Below are 22,063 nucleotides of genomic sequence, written 5' to 3'. Positions count from 1 at the left end.
CAACAGCCCAGCATCCTTTCAGCCTGGAGAGTCAAGTGATATCAGAAGGCTAATCCAGTGCTGCTTTCACTCAGGCCCATTCTGTACTGGCCAATAAACACAAATGTAGGATAGCAAAAAAAAACATGGGGGGGGGGGTGACTTCACACAGATCCCACTCCTAAAACAAGTCTGCCCTATGCTATTTTCCCCACAACTGTTGTGGTTGTTGTTGTTTTTTGAGAATGGCGCTACTAGCAAGTCTTTTTAAAAATCTCGGTTTGCACTTGCTCACGAGCAAACTGTCAGGCAGGAGGTATTTTATTCGCCTCCACTTTCCTTCTTTTTTAATTTTGTGGTTTACTTCTACATAGCTACACAGGTGCAGATAGTCATATCGTGAGATATCAGCATGGTTGTGGGGGCTCATTTGTGCCTGTGTGCATAGGATTGGGAAGTAAATTTTGAAAAAGAGATGTGTTTCCGTGAGAAGGCATGACAGCAACCTGGATTGGTTTTGTGGGCTCCAATCACAGCCTGCACAGATGCATGTGAATGCGAAAACAGGAAAACAGATTACTTTATCTCAACTCCAACCCATTATACATTTGCTGTATAGAAAGGGCCCCAGTCTTGCAAACAGCCTGTACTGCAGAATCCTTCTCACTTGCTGCCTGCCTCTTCCTTACTACCAACTTCTATAGATAGCCACACAGTGTTTCCAGTTTTCTAAAAATTGTCCACATTATTGTACCTCAATAGAGATGTCAGTTTTGAAATTTATAAATATTCTGTGACTTTCAAAATCCAGTCCACTTTAGTTGGTATTTTATTGTCTGACCATTTTTGTGCATATAGAGTCCTTGCAGTCTGTATTGATTTAGAATATCATCTCCCATGAGTCCCAACAAAAAAGCCTATTTTTTTTTCACAATTGTTGTCTTCAGGATCTTTTGAATTTATTTTAATATCATGTCCCAGAAGAATTTAGCTTCTTTACATATCCACCACATATGAAAGAAAGAGCCTTCCTGTTGTTGCCAATTCCAGCATCTGTTAGACATATCTTTATACATCTTTGCCATTTTTTAAAGTCATTCATAACTTTAAGTTCACATTTGTCATCTTGGAAATTTAGCAATTCTCTGTAAGTAGGCCATTTTCTTGCATATTCTTTTCTAGCAAAAGCTTCAACTGAGGACAACTATAAAGGAGTTACACTTGCTATGAACCTTTCATATTTCAACCATATCCAAAGAAGACTCCTTCTAACTTAATGATTAGAAAAAAATATGCATTTTCCCCTTATTATACCACAAATATCCATGCCATCCAAATCTCCTGTCAACTCCCCCCCCCATCCAAGATTTTACTATTCTTCAACATAACCCATTCCTTTATCCATACCAATAAGGCAGCTTCAAAATAACAGTTTTTTCATTTGGCAGTGAGAAACCCTCTCTTTCCTTAGGATCCTGAATATTTTTATATTTAATTATTGCCTTCTTACCTAGCCAAATACAATTATTTATATTGTTTTGCCATTGTTTGAAACATAATGCAGAGTTAAATATTGACTTTTCCCTCCAACAACTTTTCCTATCTCTCCTCTTCCATGTTCCATTTTCTGACATTCAGTTCCTCCACCACTCCCACTCCCTTCTTCTCCCAAACACCAAACACCATGGGCTCTCTGTACATTCATTTTGGGCCAGTCAGAGCTGGCCCATCCCAGCTCACTCCTCCCTGCTGGGGCCTCTGGATGACTCGTCTGGCTGGATCTTCTTTGCTGGCTGCAGCCGCCTAGGTGGTCCTGCACCGGCCTCCAGGCTTCCTCCTACCTCATTGGGATGCCCGGGCATCTCCACTGGCTGCAGCCCACTGGGTCCCTGGGGCCACAGCCCACCCCCCTCCCCCTCTGAACTGGCAAGTGTGGGGCAGGTGTGCCAGGGGCTGCAGGAGTCTGGAGAGGGGGCCACCCCCACTCCTGGACACAGGGCCACGACTTGTTGTCTCCCTCCCCCTCCGAGCTGGTGAGTGTGTGGGAGGTGCACCCCTGCTCCCAGACACTGTTCTTTCCCCACAACCAAAGTGCCTCGCTGTTCACTCTAAATCTATATTTTGTGAATGGTGTGTCAACCTAACTGGTGCTTTTGAAGGACTGGTGTGGGGGAACATCTGGGTGCTGGGGAAGGGGCTTGGCAACCACAAGGGAGTCAGTCAATTTGTTGTGCTTGTAGTCATCATTCTGCATTGTTTCAAGCCTCATGTACAATTGGAGCCTATGAGCTACACTGTGTTTTTTGATGGTGTAACTTTGTGCATCTGACAGGGGGCATTCCCAGGCTGAAAGGACTTAGAAAGCCAACTAACTCCAGCCATGCACCCAGAACTCACCATAGCAATGCCAGGACAGAAGCTTATGCCTCAGTTGCACCAGTGAACAGCTGCAGTGAGGCTACATTTGCACCTGGATATGGTGCAGCAGCACTGGGGGCCTGTGCCAGCAAAACTGATCCTTACTCCAATGATTCTCGAAGATACACTGGGGTAAAGATCAGTTGACTCTCTGAAACTATTTGTACCCCTCCCATGGTTGTGTTCTTACTATTTTAATTCTATTCTCTGTACCAAATCCAAATTTCTTTCAACTGCAGACAAAATCATAAATTTCTACTTTTCCTTAAAACAGGTAATTTTATCACTTTTCTCCCATTTTTCTGTTCTCTGTTTTCTGTACAGAAAATTTTCCAGTTAGACACAGCTTTTCTTAACACTTCTACTGCTACTCTTATCATGCTCTGTTACAAGAAATCTAAACAAAGAGAATGTCTGTACTTGCTAGTTTTCATCTCTTGCTTCACTAAAGTCAAGATCACAGGTCATCGTACTGAAAAAAAATAGGAATTGTCCAGTGGAGGAACCATCCAGCAAAATAGTACCTGCAGGTATGCAAACTGTCCACTGTATGTGCTCAATAATCCACCGTGCTTCCTTCTTTCACAATTGGTAGCACAGATGTCTTGATACATTACCTTCTAAGTTCATCCTGTTCTGTTATAGCTGCTCTAATTTTGATATTATACAGAATGACTCTAATCACAATATAGCAAACTTAATCATAATACAGCAATTTGATCAAAGTGCACAAAAGTGTTTATGTGTTTATCAATAGCAAAACTAGATAAGAGTGGGCCTGGTTAATGTGAACAGTTCACTGTGGATAGTAACAGGAAAGTACTATATATATTGTTTTCCAACTGCCTCATCTCATGCCTAACATAGGTGTACATTTCCAGAAGCTGAATTCAGACTGAGTTTTATTTCTGACATACCACTGTTAACTGTAGTGGTCCCAACTACTCCCAGCTTATCATGAACATTTTTGACAGTGCTAAAAATATCTTTCCTTTTTGACAAGTTTTTATAAAAATGTTGATTATTCACTTACATTCCTTCACTCTCAATTGCTGTCCCATCCTCAGTTACTACATCATGTAGTCAAAAGTGACTGACTACCTAGTATTGTGATAAATGTAAAATTTCAATAACAATTTAAGGGTAGTTCCAAACTTCACATTTTTCAGTAGAATCTCAGCATTGTTGTTTTGGGCTTCAAAACTGTAAATATTCCTTTATAACTCTGTGTGCATGCAGTGGAGAAATGGGTTGGCAAGGTTTCCCATAGGCTTTCCAGATGCTTGCTAATTGCATGCAACTCACAGTAATTTTTTCTGATGCCTTTTGACGTTCATCTGGTTGATGGGCGGAAGCAGGCCAGCAAAATGGGGCAGTGATCTTGTATCACCACATGATATCACTTCAGGCACGATTCTGGGACACCAGCATTGCACTGGGGTGACTCTAGCATCCATGAGGTGAGTCCTAGGGCATTGCTCTGGTGTGATGCTGCCACTTCTGGGTCACACTGGAAGTGATGTCATCATGTAGTGACAAAGATTTGTGTTGCACCTCTGCAATAAGTACCCACCTCCCCCACATCTCCATCCTCCCTCCATTTCTCACTGGTTTCCCAGGGTTTGCCTCCCCCATCTCCCACCAGTTTCCATGCCCAGCAACCTTAACACACATAATTTCCATATTTTACACATTTTCTACAATAAACACAAATATAATATCGGTGGAGTCTGCAGCAATTATAATACATAGCATAGAGAAAAATCATACCAATAACTAATTTGGTTTCCTGGGTACACTGGGTCTGTAAAAGAAAATACACCTGTCAGATACAATCGAAGTAGAAAAAACTAAGGCCCTTTCTGCACACGCAAAATAATGTGCTTTCAAACCACTTTTACAACTGTTTGCAAGTGGATTTTGCTATTCTGCACAGCTTCAAAGAGCACTGAAAGCAGTTTGAAAGTGCATTATTCTGCATGTGCGGAATGAGGCTAAGTGAGTGAAAAAGTGCGAAGGAAAGAGAAGGTTTGTACAGACTGAACTGGTTTAAGAGAATATTAAGTAAATGAGGACAAATCATATTTAGAGATATAGAAGTGAAAATTATAACACATCCAGGAGTTAAATATGGAGGAAAGAAAATGAACAGCGTCTAGCTATTTTATTAAAGAATGCCAAAATCTTTCTGAGGATTTTCCAGTCCAAGGACAAATAGGCAAACTGGTAACAATACACCACATATACACAACTGGCATATGTTTTGTTAATTATCTGCAAACACACAGAGAGAATGAATCCAAAATGAACAGTGGCCTGAAGAGAATAGAGTCCTAGGAACTGCAAGCACAAAGTCATTTTGTAGTTTGGGATAGTGCCTCCTTGAATTTAGAAAAGCTCTCCCTTTGAAACTCCATTAATATATTCCTAGTCTTTGTTAAACTGTGGAGAACTACCAAAAGGAGATGCTATATTGCTTCCAAGGAGTTCCATTGTATCTGTAGCCTTATTTTTAAGTTTCCGGCAGCATTTGCTCAAATGACAGTGTGACACTAGAAAAGTCCAATAGAGCAAGATCAAAATACGGTAAGCTTTTAATGACATAAACCAATACATCTTAGATACTTTCTCTCTCTTTTGTAAGTCTGTTCTTTTGCTTTTTTCTCCCTATGGTACAGGACAAATGTATTATCTATTAATTATGAAATCAACTAGTTTCATTTGTGGAACTAATTTTTTCATAATTGTTATGTTTTCTATTATCATCCCTCTCCCCTTTGGGATTGTTCACATTTAACATTAGAGCTGAATCAAAGGATAAGGTATAAGTTGAATCATCTGAAAAGATTCAGTGCTGTAGCAGTACAAAAGCTAAGCTGGGACAAACCTGATAAGTATATAGGGAAAAATCACTAGAGCCCCATATAAGCCATTCTTGAATGGGAAATATAAAGTCACTAGCGTGCCCAGCCACCCATTGCTGTGGCTTCAGTCTGGTGAAGTGGAAAAGAAAGAAAAGGGAAAGCGAATGGTTCAAACATGTCTCATTGAACAATGCTTGCAAGGGAGGGGAGGGGCAAGGGGTCCATCGCTCCCCTCCCTCTCTCCCATTCTCTTCCATGGCACCCCGCCCCCTCCCTCCCTAACATTCCCTTTCCTCTGTTAGGGTGGGTGGCCCATGTCCAGATGGCGGACCCTGTTCCTTTCATTCCATTTCCTTGCAGGCGAAGTGTGTTGCTGTTGATGTCCATCAGATGGCGCTGTTGCAGAACCATACCCTGGTTTCAACTGTCACAGGTGTGGCAGGTACACAATACCTCTCACAGTTCGACTGAAACGCACCCCTAAGAGATGTGTGTATGAAAGGTTATCCGTTTCTGCTTGGCTTTCGGTTCCTATGTGTGTGTGGGGGGGGGGAGAACTGGGTGGAACGTAGCTTGTTATCATGGTTTACCTTGGCCAGTGTGGTACATGAGCTAGGTAAGTAGCTTAAAAGTCTACGCTTGGGAGGCATGGAGCTAATGCGCTGTGTTCAAATTTCAGGAGTGTTTGGTCCCTCAAGAAATCTCCTCGACTCCCTCTCCCTCACCTTCCCCTTCCTCCACTAGGGTGGGTGGGCCATGTCCAGATGGTGAGGCCATCCCTTTCACTCCAGATGACAGCAGTTTTCAAAGAAGGCATGGTTTCCCTTGTATCAGAGGGTGTTGCTTTGACGGCCAGCAGATGGCGCTGTTGCGGAACAGAACTGTGGTTCCAACTGTCATAGGTGTGGCATGTACACAATAATTGGCACAGTTGTGACATTTACACAACAGGAGGCATGGAAACAGTATGGAAACCTGCGACATTGTGTGAAAATTTCAAAGCGATCGGTTCAGTAGTTTGGGAGATTACCTGTCAGCAGAAAATGCACTGATAGATTTTTATATAGATAGATTTGTTCCCTCTGGCCCATTTCAGGAAGCATATGAAGCACCATCAATGATGAATGAAGAAAGGGAAAGCAAAGAATACAAGGAGAACATTTTACCCATATATATTGTTCAGTTGGGTCAGTAGAAGATAATATGAATTTTGTGAAATGGTAAGGCTAGCCTGATCTTGTCCAATTTTAGAAGCTAAGTAGTCAACCCTGGCAAATATTTGGATGGAAGACCTTCAAGAATACCAGGGTTTTTATGTGTAGGCAGGCAATGGCAAATCACCTTTGAATGTCTCTTGAGAACCCCACTGGGATTGGCATAAGTCAGATATGACTTGATGGCAAAAAAAATGAGTGTAGGAAAAAAATTCAGAGAGCTGAACTGCTTGTAAAATAAATGTTAACTCTAACAATTGTACAAGCACCCAGATGAAGATATGAGTCCATGCATGGGTTGCACCAGATTTTAATAAAGTTTGAACTACATCAACATAAAGGGCCCCAACTTTTAGCAGGGACTGCTGCCACCAAGTAGACTACCATGGACACTAACATTTTGGGCAGACCAGCCTATCCTGTCTCCGTACTTACTATCAATATTGCCAGGAGGTATTGAGCCTTCTCTTCCTCCAGCTACACACAATCAATCAATCAATCAGTCAGTCAGTCAGTCAGTCAGTCAGTCAGTCAGTCAGTCAGTCAATTTTTATTACAGTCAAAGACCAAAACATTATGTACACATTTTCAAAAATTTGCAATTCTCAGCATAAATTGAAAGACATATGAAATATACTAAAATCAGTACCTGTACCTATATTCCACTTATTCACGTCATTACTTACCGTTAATATAAATTTCTCACTTTAAAATTATTCATGTGTGTGTGGAATTTTCCTCTGCCCCCCAAATCCTGTTTAGTATCAAAACAACATCAACTAATCTCATATTGTTGAATATGGAGGGTAGGTGGGCAGATTCTCAGAATAAGACTTTGCCACCCCAGGGCAGGACTGGCACTGCTCAGAGTCCCCAACCAAAATTAATGACACAACACTCTTGTCTGTGGGGTAAATTTTTTGGCCATAGCCAAACCGTTTTATTGACAGAGAATGAAAAGAAGCATGAGGTGCAGCATGGGATCTCTAGTTTGACACTGGTTCTATTGGCCTTGTTTCTATTTGCATTTGCATGCTTTTGGCCAACAGTTGGTCTTGTGTGTTGGCTTCTTTGTCCTGGAAACAGCATGATTTTTCACATAGGAACCAATGGAGACAGTAGGATATTCAGGGCCTTGTAGAATTAGATTTTTGACCCAATTTCCTTTGACACTTGGGAAGGCTTTAATAGACTGGCAGTCCAAGATTCTCTAACATTTTGGTCCCATCTGCTTCAAAAACAGCCACCCCAGTCCTCCAGAAACAGAATGATTGGACAAAAAATGGAATTTGGGGAGGGGGAGGGGGAGGGGGCAGGGGCGGGGAGAGACACCTGAATCTAAATTTTGACATAGTACTGGGAATCCAAAGAATCCAGTATACAGGCGTGGATATCCTTCCTGAAATCCAAATTTGAAAAATTCTGATTTTTTAAGTTTACATCCCTAATTTCCCCTGACATGTACCTCTTGCTGTAACTGTACTAACAGGAATTTATGACAAAACAGTGTCTCTTTCCAAGAGATTTTTTTAAAAAATAAGGCCCTTTCCGCACAGGCCTCCGGGCGCCCTCACACTGCCAAGAATTCTGCCGGCATGGGGGTGGAGGCCATTCGCACGCAAGCGTGCGAGTGGCCCCAGCAGAGGCTGGCTCAGGAGAGGCGGTTCCGCATGGAGCCACCTCTTCCCTGTCCCTCGCTTACTTGCCTTGTCCCCGTCGTCGCCCTGCTGTCTTCCTAAGCCCCGCCCACGCTGCCCTCCAACCTCCAGGGGTCGGAGGACAGCGTGGGCAGGGCTTAGGAAGACAGCAGGGCGACGATGGGGACAAGGCAAGTAAGTGAGGGAAGGGGGAAACAGCGTGTTCCCGGCGGTGCTGTTCGCACCGCGCCACAGGGAACACGCTGTTTTCTCAAAAACACCCCTTTAAAGGGGTGTTTTTGAGGATGGCCTGACGCCGCCCTGAGGGAGGGGAAGGGGAGCCAGGTCGGCGCTGCTGCGTTTCAGTAGCGCCGCCTGTGCGAACGGCGGCCTGGGGGCAGTGTTTTTACCATCCCCAGGCCGCCATTTTTGGCCCGTGAGGAAACTGCCTAACTGTCTTTAGTTATTTGGGGTGTATAACATTAGGGAAATTGAATATTAACCTCATAGTACTTAAAAGAAAAAACTCAGTCTGAAAAAAATTAAATTTCTTAGAAATCTCCTAATTCCTTAAAGCCAGCTTGCATATTATTTGATTAGTGCGGCTGCTGTTGTTGCTTTCCAGACACTTTGTTTAGACTTTGGAAATGTAGAGCAATCTCTTTCATTTTGTTGCATTCGTTGTATCAGTGTGCAAAATAAATTCATGCATATGGTGATAATGAGTCATGTTGACAGGTCACTAGCAAAAGAAAGATTTCATTTGCATTTATTTTCAGTTTTACCCTTTCATTTTTTATTTCTTGATTTAATAGAATCCTTGGAACTTGAACAGATTGTGGAAACATTTTGTGAGGTTAGGGGGGTAACATAGATCTTTATGTTCCTACTTAAAAGGATCATACATAGAAAGATGTTAATTGAGATTACCTGACACGTTTTTGCTTGCCATGCATATTACATGGCATTTAAAAGTAAATTTATGTGCAAAAGCTTATTGCTGAATGCAGCACAATAAAGCACACTTCACACCTTACATAACCTTATGCACCTGTTTTACGGCTACAGAACAGGGATGTTACCAAGTGTGACTACAATGATTTAATTTGAAAGTTCATGTTTGATCAAATGTGAACATTTCATTTGTGTTTTCTCTGTGTTTGAGATGAAGCTGTGGTTGTCCTTTTTCCCAACAATATTACTGAAACCTTATATACTAACAGTGAAATCGGTCAAATTTTTGGCTACTTAAATCTGGTGAGTGGAACCCTGATTAGAAAAGACAGATCTTTCTACAAATCATTACTGGAATGACCATGCCAACAAGGGAAGAGGCCTCAGCAGGGGATAATGCTGTAGAGGTCACATACCAAAGCAGCTAGGGTCACATGGCTGTTGGAGATCTCCTGCTATTACAACTGATCTCCAAGCAACAGAAATCAGATCACCTGGAGAAAATGGCCACTTTGGAAGGTGGGCTCTATGGCAATCCCCACCCTCCTCAGGCTCTACCCCAATAAATCAGCAGGTGTTTCTCAATTCAAAGAATACATTTTCTCTAGGGGGACAGTTCTTTGTCATCTGAAGTTCAGTTGTAATTCCAGGGGAATTTCCAGGTCCCACCTGGACATTGAAAACCCTGGGCCTGGCAGCAACATGTGAGTAATTTGATACTACCTGACTAGCATGACTCAACTAGGTCTGGCTGCTTGCTATTGTTCAACAGCAGCTACCCTATGAAAAACAGTGTAGTGTAATGTTAAAGCTTCAGAGCAGAACCTATGAGACCCAAGTTCAGAGCTCCATCTTGCTGTGGAAGCTCACTGAGTCATTTTGGACCAGTCACATACTTTCAACTTGACCTATCTCACAGGGTTGTTGTCATGAGTTGATTCTTGGGAGATGAGGAATCTGATGCGGAGTCTGAAAGCACTGTGGACCAGGAGCTGCAGGCAACAGAGCCAGCTCCAAGCTCTGTTCTGCCAGCCAAGGCAGACCCAACTCCAAGCTCTTCCTGGCCAGCTGAGGCAGAGCCTGATGTTGTGCAGCTTGGAGAGCCATCAGTTACCTCAGACAAGCTGAGTAATGAGCCAGCTGCATGAAAAAGACAAAGACAGCAGCTAAGTTCTAAAGGAGAAGTGTTCCCATCACTGCTAGGTATTGCAGAAGGCTCTGTGAAATGGAGGCATCTGCCTCTGAGGAGGATTGAGTCTTTGCAGGATCCCAGCCTCATTAGCCAGGATCTCCTATATAAACCCTGCCTTGGACTTGGCTGTGCCTGGGTGCAAGGAGTGTGTTTAACTGAAAAGCACCATGTATTGGGTCCCTGCTCCACACCAGTTACAGCTGTGCTTACCCTGGCTGCCTGCTTGAACTACTGGACTTGCTTGGCTCTGAACTGTTTGACTATGCTTGCCACCTGCAGCTACCATAGCATCTTTTGTAGCATGTGAATCACTGAATGCAGTTGTTTTATCATGTAGCCATGAGAGTTTCTGCAAGAGTTTGAATACCTCCTTGTTGCCTAAAATAAAAGTATAGGCCAGTGGTAATGAAACTTTTGGTCAAAAATTCAGAAAATGCCTTACTTGATTCTGTTGGCATGCCACCCACTCCACCCCCAAATAAATAAGAAACATTTTTTTCACATTTTCTTTTAATTAAAAAATATTGTCCAATAATGTATGATTCTATGTATTTTGTGAAGAAATGTCAAATAATTACAAAAATGTCACAACCAGTGAGAATAGTTCTTATGTGTTGGTGAACACAGACATGTCACCTTTGACACGCTTGTCATTGGTTTACCATCACTGGTATATGGCCTCAACCAAATAAGGGGTTGAATCTGCCTGTGGAAGTGACACACGGCCACCCTGGTGGACAAGTGATTCCACCAGCATGCAGCCAGTGTAGGACATTGTGCCATTTGTGGTGCCACTGCATTGGCACTCGTGTTGCAGCCAAAGTAGTGGGGGTGGGTTGGGGGCATGACTGTAGAAGGAACTGACAGTAGCCAGCTTCCTCCTGGCAACTCACCTGGCCTAGACTTTGGACTTAAAGCATCTGAAAAGGTGCTGTAAATATTTTATGCCCAATGGGGGCATAATGGGGAATAATCAGTGGTGGGGAGGCTTTTTTGCCTTGCAAGCCTTTCCACACCACCTGGAAACCCCTATGGGATCATCAGGGTGGTGTGGCTGCAGCGCCATGGCCAGCTGCCTGGGCTCTTGGATGAGGCTGGTAGGCTTTTTAAAAAGTAGCAGCACCTGTCATCACAGGACAAGAATCTTCATTTGCTGACTTCAGGCAAGCTGTGAGTATGCAAAAAAAAAAACAATTTAAACAATATGTTTATTTTATAAAGCATCCTGTTAAACACAGCTTCTCTCTAGAATGTTGAAGAGTTACTATAAAAATTATGCACAACCTTACTCTGTGCTTAGATTCATCTCTTACAGCAGTAATGTTTTGTTCCACCTTCTGTTGCAGCCACTTTATAGTTGTGGCCTCTACCCTGTCTCAGGATTCCAAAGGACCCCACAGACTCAAAAGGTTGGGAACTCTGACTTAGAGTTAACGCACTCGTAGTTGTAAAAATGTACTATTCCTGTGGCATTTGACAGATACATGGGATCCTCAAGAATTCACAGAGAGGAGAAATTATATGATTTCAATTGACTTACATTGGAGGATACATAGGATTGCACTTTTAAGCCTGCAGGGCTAGGAAATTTTGCAGAGCCACCCCACAAGAAAGTATAGTAATCCTTCTGCTTCTGCTCATGCAAAATTAAGCATCTGTTGAATGGTCTGGGTAGAAGACATTTCTGAACAGTCCTTCTAATTTAATCCTTAATGACTTTAAAACAAATATTATAACGCCTTTTTAGTTTGGACATTTTGCATACCTCTTTACCTACTATTCTATTCAGCTTTAGGCAATAGGTTCCTAAAATTGTGTTGAAAAATAAGGTGGAGCTTTTTTTTAAAAAAAAGTTCTGCTTTCTGTTATGATCTGAAGGAATCACAGGAATCAATTTTTGAACTCATTTCTGACTTTTCCTCTGTGTTGGTAAAAGTGTTGCTTTCTTACAGATTCAAGTGTTAGTCCCTTTGAATTACTGCTATTCATGTTGTTTGAGACCACCAGCAGCAGTTGCCTAATTTGCTAGTTCTTTTAACTCTTTCTCAGCTTTGCTTTTCATTATGGCAACACAGGTAAATGTAAAGCAAATCAAAGAATGTCAAAGATTTCAGTCACCTATGAAATCATGTCTGCCTTTATAAGCCCCAAGTGTGAAAGCAGCTTTTTCATTCACTTTGGACATAGAGCACAACAACAGGGAGGACCAGAGGCAGCTGTGCTTTAGATCACATGAAGTAATTTGCAGACACATTTTAATTGCCTTTTAGGGAGCATGAAGGAGTTCCAAATAATCTAACGAGTTTCAGCAAACACCTGCGAAATGCTTTTAAAAGGCTATGTAAAAATAAAATGAATGAAATATAGAACAAAGAATGCCAAGGGAATGTCGGAACAAACAGTTCAATTTATTTGCATGCATCCCTGCATTGGAATAATTGGAAAGGTATAAACATTTGCATAGAGATTTTGAAGATCCTCAAATTGAAGGCGTAGGAACAAGATCTCATGTCAAATTTTCAAATACCTGACAATGAGTCAAAATATTATTGAGAATTGTGTATTGTCTAAAATCTATTGACACCATTTTATCATGAAGACTTGTGACTTTTCTAGGTGACTAGGAGACTTCCGAGATTATCTTTGTAGAGATAATGTCTTGGTTCCCTATTTTTTAAAAAATCATCAACACTTTTACCACCTGTTTTAGTTCCCTACTGTTTGGCGTTGATGCTTTATATTTATTTGTATGGTGTACACATGAAGTATGCACAATGAATGGAGTATTTATTTGTATTTTATTACATTTTACATTGCAGGACATTGATAATATTACATATGCAGAATTTATACATGCACTATATCTTATTTTTTTATAATGTATAGATTATGAACAATAATGGTTTATTAATGTACAATTACTGTTAAAATGCATATATTTGATAGGAAAAGTTCTGAAAACTGAAAATTGCATGAAAATAAAGAGCAAAAGGGTTCATTCACACAAAGGAGAAGTGAAATTCAAAGAGCTTTAGAGACTGTATATTAGCTTTTGTAAGAATGGGTTAAAGGCAAACTGTCCCACTTTCCTTCAATCTGTACTGTGGAAGAATTCTTAGGTTAAGCTGTTGAAGTCCATGCTGCATTTCCAATCCAAACAATGTGACAAGAAAGGGAAAATTTCCAGAAGTGACACATCACCTAAAAATCATGGTTGTTCTACCGTGAAATAAGAGGGTCCACATGTATGTACATTCATAAAGGCACACTTAACCTTGAACAAGTTCTGGAAATCTATGTCCTTTTATGCACTTGTAGTCTGCCTCACATTAAGAGTACATTTCCTTCAGGTTGGATTCTCAATTATGTACATTTTGTCCTCTTCAAAAGTCTCTGAGAAGCTCCTTGGTTTTTTGAAACTTGGCAAAGTTCTGCTTTTTCTTCTCTTTGAAGGAAAGGCAAGAGGAATTAGCATGCATTACTCTTCCTTTGGGGTTTCAGGTTCTTCCTCACAGGTCCACCCACACAACAGCTGTCCCGAGCAGGATCAAAAGGGCTGGTTTTTTCGCACTACAGGTCTATCAATGGAGCAATAAATCCATGAAATTGTCATTGTCTATTACATTATTGATAGGCCCAAGTTGACACCACCAAAAAAAAAAAAACCAGTGGCAGACTCCAATCTAAACGGAATCTGAACAGAATGTGGTATTAAAGCAAGGCAGACAACAAGTACATAAAAGGCCACAGATACAAAAAAAAACAATGGGTGGGCAAAATTGCAGATCAGCTTGGTGTGGTTGGGCCACTTCACAGCAGTAGACTTCCCCTGCAAACAGAAACAGAAAGCTGCAGGGAAACTACTGTGCAAGATAAAACAGCCAAACCATAAGCAATAAGTACACAAAAGCCTTATGTACATGTAGAGAAGAACTTCAGAGTTCCTTCTCTAAGTGAGATGCATACAAAGTTTATCCTACTTATAGGGAAGCAGACAGATTAAAAGGTGGGACCTGGGGATCTCTCAGAATTACAGCTCTTCTCCAGACAACAGCAATCACTTCCCCTGGAGAAAACAGATTTTTGGAGGCCAGTTTCTGATGTCACTTTTCTCCCCAGGATCCGTCCCCAAATTTCCAGGAGTTTCTCAACCTGGATCTGGCAACCCTGCTCCTCATCCCCTGCTAGTGGTCAGGGTGGATCTGACAACCCTAGATAGCTCAGAATGTTTTATTAATATTTGGAATGGATTTCAGTGACACACAGTCATCCTGATGTTTTGTTTTGGGGTGATCTCAATGAGTCACAGGACAAGCCTTTTAGCATAGAGGTCTCTTGACTTTGCCAAGGTAGAGTATGGGCTATGCTATCTTGGGAAGAGTTTTTTAGAGCTGAAGTGAAAGAAATATTCGTGATTGCCTGTGCTTCAGTAACATTATACAATATCCATGATAACAAATATCCATGATAACAAACACTAGATATTTTAATGACTTAGGCTATTTCCGCACGGCCATGCTGGGGGGTGCGTCGGTGTATACAACGTCGACGCACACACACCCCAGGACCATTCGCATGAACGGTTCCGGTAGGGGCAGGGAAGACGGCGCAGTTCTGCATCGTCGCCCAATCGATGTACCTTCCCTGCGACCTTCCGGTGCATCGCCCAGGCCAGGGGACATGCCTCCCTGTCCTGTGCAACAGCTCTGGAGTCGCAGGGCAGGGGGGCGTGTCCCCAGGCCTGGGTGATGCGCTAGAAGGTCGCAGGGAAGGCACGTCGATCGGGAAAGGGGGGATGGCACTGCAGCAGCTGGAAGCTGCTGTTTCCAGAAAACCTCGCTCAGGGAGCGAGGTTTGGAAACAGCAGCTTCGCGCCACTGGGGGGGAGCGAGGGCGGCGCGGCTGCGATGCAGCTGCGCCCCCATGTGAACAGTTCCCTAGGGACGGTGTTTTTGCCGTCCCTAGGGCGCTGTAAATGGCCCATGCAGAAAGGGCCAAAGTAAAGTTTTGAGAAATAAAGCTTTTAGGGTGAACTTGAAGAAGGATAAAAATATTTCATGATAAAACATTTCAGAAGGGTTGAAAAGAGTGTCTTATGTGCTAGCTACAGTAGTCCACATTTGTTAGTTTATCTGTAAAATGAGAATTTTATAGCTTTTTTTGTCCAATTTCGATGGAAAACAAATACTAAATATCACAACATCTTGTAAGGTGAAAGATATATACACATATATACACATACACACTCATTAAACATACACCTGAATAATACCAGTTTGACAAGCAAAACTATGTTTGGCATTTTGAATTTTATCATTTGAACTCCAAAGAGTGATTTGTGGCATGCAACAATGTTTTTAAAAGACCTTTTGGAAATGTTACAGTTCTGAAATGAAGAGGATACCAAATTGTTTGCTTTACTGAGAGGAGGGGGGGGGGTCTGTTTGAGTGACATGAATGAAATGACAGTTCATCTTTCATATAGGATGCTGTGCTGTGAAGTTGCTATATCATTACTTTCTTTAGCAATGAAAAATTCCATTAAAAATCATCCCTATCTGTGACACACTTTGTAGTATTGTACAACTGAGCTGGATAGCAAGGACAAAGCTAACACTGAAAGGAAGGTTGTCTACTATCCACTGTAGAATTGTGCTTAAAAGAAATTTTGGAGTTGAAGAGAAAATGTACACAACCCCTTCCTTGTATTCTGATTCATTTTGAAAGCTTTTTCAAAATCTATACAACGTAGACATGCTTGGCAGGTATGCTGGCTGTTTCATTCATCAAAGCGCCACATCTTAAGGCAGCAGAAACTAATCTTCTGAAGGTAATATATACTAAATGTGGTCTTTGGGCACTCTTACAGTTCTGTATACAGTACTAAAAGGGTAAACTTCAGAAAATGGTAATGTAAGATAAGATAAGTGCCATAAGTCAGCATGCCACACTTCTCAGCAGCACTGTGTCAATAATGATGTAGTCAAAAATACTCAGGATGGTAGAGTGGCATGTGGTAAAATGAGAATTTTCTTCAGGACATTTATTAGTAACCATTGAATGTTCAAAGCAATTAGAACAGCAGTAGAACATAGAGTAAATAGTGAGACAATTAGTCATTCTTCATGAGGACAAGGATCTCGAAGTTGGCTCATTTGTACCTGCTCTATCCATGTTCTGATAATTTCTGCTGTTGGTAACTTGTCATTAATTGGAAGAGGAGCAAAGTGTTCACATTAACAATATCTTCTTATTTAAGGGTAGGATTTGCTATCAGTTGTACTCATTAATCAAAAACTTTTTTCTCAGCATCAACTGAACATATGTTGAACTTAAGGATTTTAAATAGGCTGGTTTTTAAATCCATACTTGAAGATTTAAAACAATTTTCTGAGGTGTTCCGCAGAACATTTGCATCATCATTGACTTTTGGCTGGTTTTTCACACACACACACACACACACACACACACACACACACACACACACACACACACACACACACACACACACACACACACACACACACACACCAGTCTCAGTGGAAGAAAAAAAATTGAGGTTAACTAGTAGATAAGGTTAGTAATTGTTTATTTTCAAATGGCAGCTACAGGGAAGTGTGCTAGGATGTAACTGATCCAAATATATTGATATTTTCCAGGTATATTTGGGTATAGGAATGATATTCAGGATTCTCAGCAGTGCTGGTACCTAGGTCCCAAATATTTCTAGAAATATTTCAGGATCCCGGCCTTGATTATTCTTTCTTTAACAGGTTATATGGGCAATTGGAGAAGGGAGCAGAAGCAGCTCTCACAGACATTTAGGATCACACACTGGGGGGGGGGGGCACTACAACAATCTGCCCAATCACAGTGGTTTTCTTATAGCCAATAGCTTTTTGACCATGGCCAAAGAGGATAAAAATGGGCCTGAATTCAACATGACTTCATTTTAGGATGAGATTTTTTTTTTACTTCTCTGGCCTGGCAGCTTTGGTTTGTCTGTGCCTTGAATAAATTCACCTGTTGCTGTCTACTTGCCTCTTCTTGTTCTGTGCCAGAACAGTTTTGCATTTTGTTTTTAAATATTATCTAAACTATCAATAAAGCTTGTTGTGCAAAAAATGCAATGGGTTTTTTATAAGCACGAGGAGTCTGGGATCAATTCCCATAACCTCAGGTTTCTGCCACAAGAACTCCCTAGTGACTGAATCAAAGGTCCCTTTGAGATCAAGGAAGGCAGTGTAGAGATTGACTTTGCCTCTCTTAATATATTTGGAGATAACCATATTAAGGACCATGCTATGGTCTAAAGTGGAATGTCCTTTTTTGAAGCCAATTTGTTCTGGACCCTTTTGTTCGCATCCATCCAAGATGAAAGTTTGTTGAACAAAAAAATTAGCGTAAATCTTTTTGGTTATCGAGAGCAGGCAGTGATACTGGCAGATTATACCTTCCCCAGAGATCTGGTGGCAGAGGCTTACTGCAAGTAAAACAAACAGTGGAAAAGGAGAAGCATGTGCTGGCCGATTACGTGAATGGAAGTCAAGAACAGGCATTGATTGAGTGAAGAACAGACATTTGCTGAAGACCCAGAAAACCAAACAGGAATACAGAAAAATGTGACTAAAATGAGGACTGAAAGCTGGCACAACAAAGCACTGCACGGCCAATTTCTGGAGAAGATCAAGGACAAGGTAGACAATAAGAAGACCTGGCTGTGGTTAACAACTGGAAGTCTGAAAAAGGAAACTGAATCCCTGATTTAAACTGCTCGAGAGCAAGCCATTAGAACAAATTCAATCAAGGCTAGAATTGAAAAGTTCTCAAATGATGCAAAATGCAGATTATGGAAAGAACCTGATGAAACTATAGATCATGTCCTCAGCTGCTGCAAAAAGATTGGCCAGACTGAGTACAAACAGAGGCATAACTTAGTGGCCAAGATGGTCCACCGGAATTTATGCAAGAATTGCAACATAAGAACAGCTAAGAACTGGTGGGAACATTGTCCGGAGAAAGTAATGGAAAATGAGAAGGTCAAGAACCTGTGGGACTTTTTAATCCAAACTGACAAAGTGTTGAAACAGAATACACCAGATATCACCGTGTTCGAGAACAAGAAAGTGACCATCATCGACAGCAGTCCCTGGTGACAGTAGGATCATTGAAAAAGAACATGAGAAGGTCACTAGATACCACAATTTGAAAATCGAGCTTCAATGTCTATGGCACAAACCAGCTGAGGTCATTCCAGTGGTAATTGGCACGCTGGGTGCCGAAAACACTAGGGCAGCACTTGAAACATCTTCGAATTGACAAAATTAACATCTGTCAGATTTAGAAGGCAGCCCTGCTGGGATCTGCATGAATACTTCACCAATACATTACAACTTCCTAGGCCTCTGCGTGAGGCTCAAATTGTAATGAAGGCCAACAACCAGCTAAAGATCTGGCAGCTGTGAAATCAACAACAACAACAACAACAACAACAACAGGGCAGCATTTGAAACATCTTCAAATCAACAAAATTAACATCTATCAGATTTAGAAGGCAGCCCTGTTGTGATCTGCATGAATACTATGCTCATACATTACAACTTTCTAGGCCTCTGGGTGAGGCTCAAATTGTAATGAAAGAACCAGCTAAAGAACTGGCAGCTGTGAAATCAACCAATAACAATAAACAATTAAAACAAATTAATGTGCCCTGACTTGACACTTTAGGTCAGATAAATTGATCCTTAAAGTAAAGGAAAAATTTGTGACCTTTTTATGTGAGGGGACATCAAAAAAAGCAATTGCAGATTAGTGCTGAGGAAAGAAAACTCACAGACTTCAGGTTAGTGCATCAGGTTCAAGAATAGATTAGTTAGTGTGCAGACTTAGAGTGAAGGGTAGTAGCTAGCAATTAGAGGACGTGCGGTCTTGGAGGAAAATACTAAGAGGGCAGGCCCACAGCAGCCTTCTGTCATTACATCCTGCAGTGACTGGCAGGTACAGTGGGATGAGGGGAATGGTACAATGAAAAGGCTGTCGCTGGAACATGGCTCACAAGATGCCTGAGGTAGGTACTGGCAATGGGCAGTGGTCTGGTGCTCAGGCTGACCCTCAGCAGCATCAGCAGCAAAAGGAACTGTCTTTCAGCTGAACTTGGAGCATTAGAGACCTCTGGCTCCTGAGTTCATGCCACAGACCTGGAGGCTGCTGAAGGAACTACAGGAAAGTATGCCAGAGCCCCTTTTTTCAGTTCCTCTGGAGTTCAGCAGGATTTTCAAAGAAGATGGAAAAGGTGTGACTGGAGGTAGCTCAAAAAAAAACCAGAGATACAACCCAAAATGCTACCATTTCAAATCCTTCTCCCTCAAGCTTCTTCTTCTTCTCCCCCCACCCAAATGTCTGCAATAAACCCTGCCCAGGAAGTGCCCACAGCTGCTAATCAGTATAAGTGCCCCTATACTTCCACAGTCTGGAAGCATTTCCAGAAGATTGGAGGATCCCAATTCCACCCAATGCCAGCTATACAAGGGGAAGACCTGGGTTCAGGGGCGTACCTAGGCAAACTTGAGCCCTGGGCAAAACCTGAGTTTGATGCCCCCCCCACGGGTGGCCCCCACCATGACCAAACAATAATTTTTTCCACCAGATCGTTTCAAAGTCACCATCACATTATAGAACATCCCACAACTCACAAATCTGAACATAGCAATGGGCCATGCCACACAGCCGAAATAATATTTGGAAAACATTTTCAAAATGCTTTCAAAATGTTTTATTACTGCTATGAAAACATTTTATGGTGTTGTATCCAGTCCCCCCAATTGGGGGAAACAGCATCACTTTCAATGTTATTTAAACTGGGGGGGCCCCAGACTCTCCCTTTAAGGTGGATTTAAAAGGAGAATCTGGGCTCCCTGGTTTAAACAAGTGATGCTGGAATCCACCCCCAAACAGCATCATTTTAAATGGTGTTTAAACTAGGGACCTCAGATTCTCCCTTGAAATCCATGCCCTGAGCAGGTACAACAACAACAACAACAACAACAACAACAACAACAACAACAACAACCTTTATTAGGCACTGAGAGAATAAAAGAAAGAAAGAAAACAAGCATTGGTGGGAAGGGGAGGAATTTTAAAAGAGAATCTGGGGAAATTTAGGGGTGCCTGTTGTCAGGGGTGCAATTATTAAGAGCAGCACCAAAATCTTCAGAGTGTCTTCGTGAGATCTCTTACTGAGGATACCACCAGATTTATGTGGTTTGTTTGGTCCAAAGTTATGGACCCCTCAAAGGTGTAGCCCCCATCTCCTATTAGCTCCCCATTGGAAACAATGGGGATGGGGCATCTCCCTTTGGGGAGTCCATAACCTTGGGACTCCCTAAAACCAAACTCCTCACCAAACCTGCAGTGACATCATCAGAGAGTCTCCCAAAAAATCCCTGGAAATTTCTTAGGCAGCATTAGAATCCAGCTCAGATAAATTATACTCTCATCAGTTTCACCAGCATGGCCAATTGGCCATGCTGGTAGGGGCTGATGGGAATTGTAGTTCCTGAACATCTGGAGAGCCGCAGGTTCCCTACCCCTGTGCAGCTAGCCTAAAATCTGCACCCCCTGCAGGCCAAAAACGAAAAAACACTGAAAATACAAAATCCCTCACAAACCTGCAATTTTGTCACCCACCACAAGGTGGCAGCTGCCCACTTTGCCCAATGGGAGGTACGCCTCTGCCTGGGTTAACCCTCAATGACAGAGATGAGGTACCATTTGTTGGGGGAGAGACTTAGGAAGCCTGAGGTGCATTTTCTGCATGGCTCATCTTTTTCATGTGCTGATGAGATATGCCTTGACTTTGGATTCTATAGAGAATCCTGAAGATAATACTTCATCTCATAATTTCCAGTGTCTGCTCCATAAATGCTGAAATCTCACAACTCAATTCTTATGCAGGGTAAAGGCAACCCATATGCTGCACCAGAAGCAGACCATGACTGGCAGTGATGTCAGCACTTGCTAGAACGCCACCTGTGACATGCTTAATTGTCTGGTGGAGCAGAAGAGAGTCTTGACCAATTCGACTTCAGAGGTTAACACTGTGCAAGAGAAGAGAGTGTTTAGCAATTAGAAGTAACTGAGTCTCTCCCAGATGCTGGAAGCCTTTAAACCCATTAAAGAAATGATCAAAGCACTGTCACTTACTCCCAAGATGTCTATGGAGATGGAGGCAGTCCCCCCATCTGGGAACATGAGGTACACATGCCAGGTTTTCACAAGCACAATGGTGAGGAATGACCTGGCTGATTCCTACAAGTTGCATTCTTTCAATCTGCTCAGCTACTGGGCATGTAAGCTACTGGGCAGTCCTCTTTTGTGCCTCAGAAAGTCATCTTGTGTCTTCCAATGAGCATGCAGAGAGAGCATGGTTTTTACCAAGTGGGCAACATCATCAGATCACACCATTTATGTATGCTTTGATGAAGGGTTAAGCAATTGGTCTTCCTGAAGGTCAACTTGCTGCTCTTTGACTACCCAGTCCTGGACTTTTGAGACTGAGTGAAGTGAGCTTGTGCTTGCATCCTCTCAGTCTGTGCTGGAAAATCAGCTGAGGGAAAGCTGTTCCCAAAACTTAAACTCAGAAGTAGAAAGAAACAACAGGAAAGTTATCCAAATTGACTGTCACTATATAAAATTCACATTCCAAATTATATTCTTTCTAAAAACCCTAAAAATAACCCTCAACTGAATCCCAGCACTTCTTGGCACAATTCTGTACAGAAAATAAATAAATATAGAGCCAAAAAG

At 42.0% G+C, this 22,063-nt stretch overlaps 1 long non-coding RNA gene across 1 annotated transcript in view; it reads left to right on the top strand.

Moving 5' to 3' along the window:
* The first annotated feature begins 4,870 nt into the window (after positions 1-4,870).
* LOC125429972 overlaps positions 4,871-22,063 on the top strand; it is a 72,480-nt gene continuing 55,287 nt past the window's right edge. Inside the window, exon 1 of the long non-coding RNA XR_007244073.1 lies at positions 4,871-4,983. This is a non-coding gene — a long non-coding RNA (uncharacterized LOC125429972). The remainder of the gene's footprint in view (positions 4,984-22,063) is intronic.

Source organism: Sphaerodactylus townsendi, linkage group LG03 (assembly GCF_021028975.2).
Source record: "Sphaerodactylus townsendi isolate TG3544 linkage group LG03, MPM_Stown_v2.3, whole genome shotgun sequence".
Lineage (NCBI taxonomy): Eukaryota > Metazoa > Chordata > Lepidosauria > Squamata > Sphaerodactylidae > Sphaerodactylus > Sphaerodactylus townsendi.
This window is presented reverse-complemented; position numbering and strand designations above follow the sequence as displayed.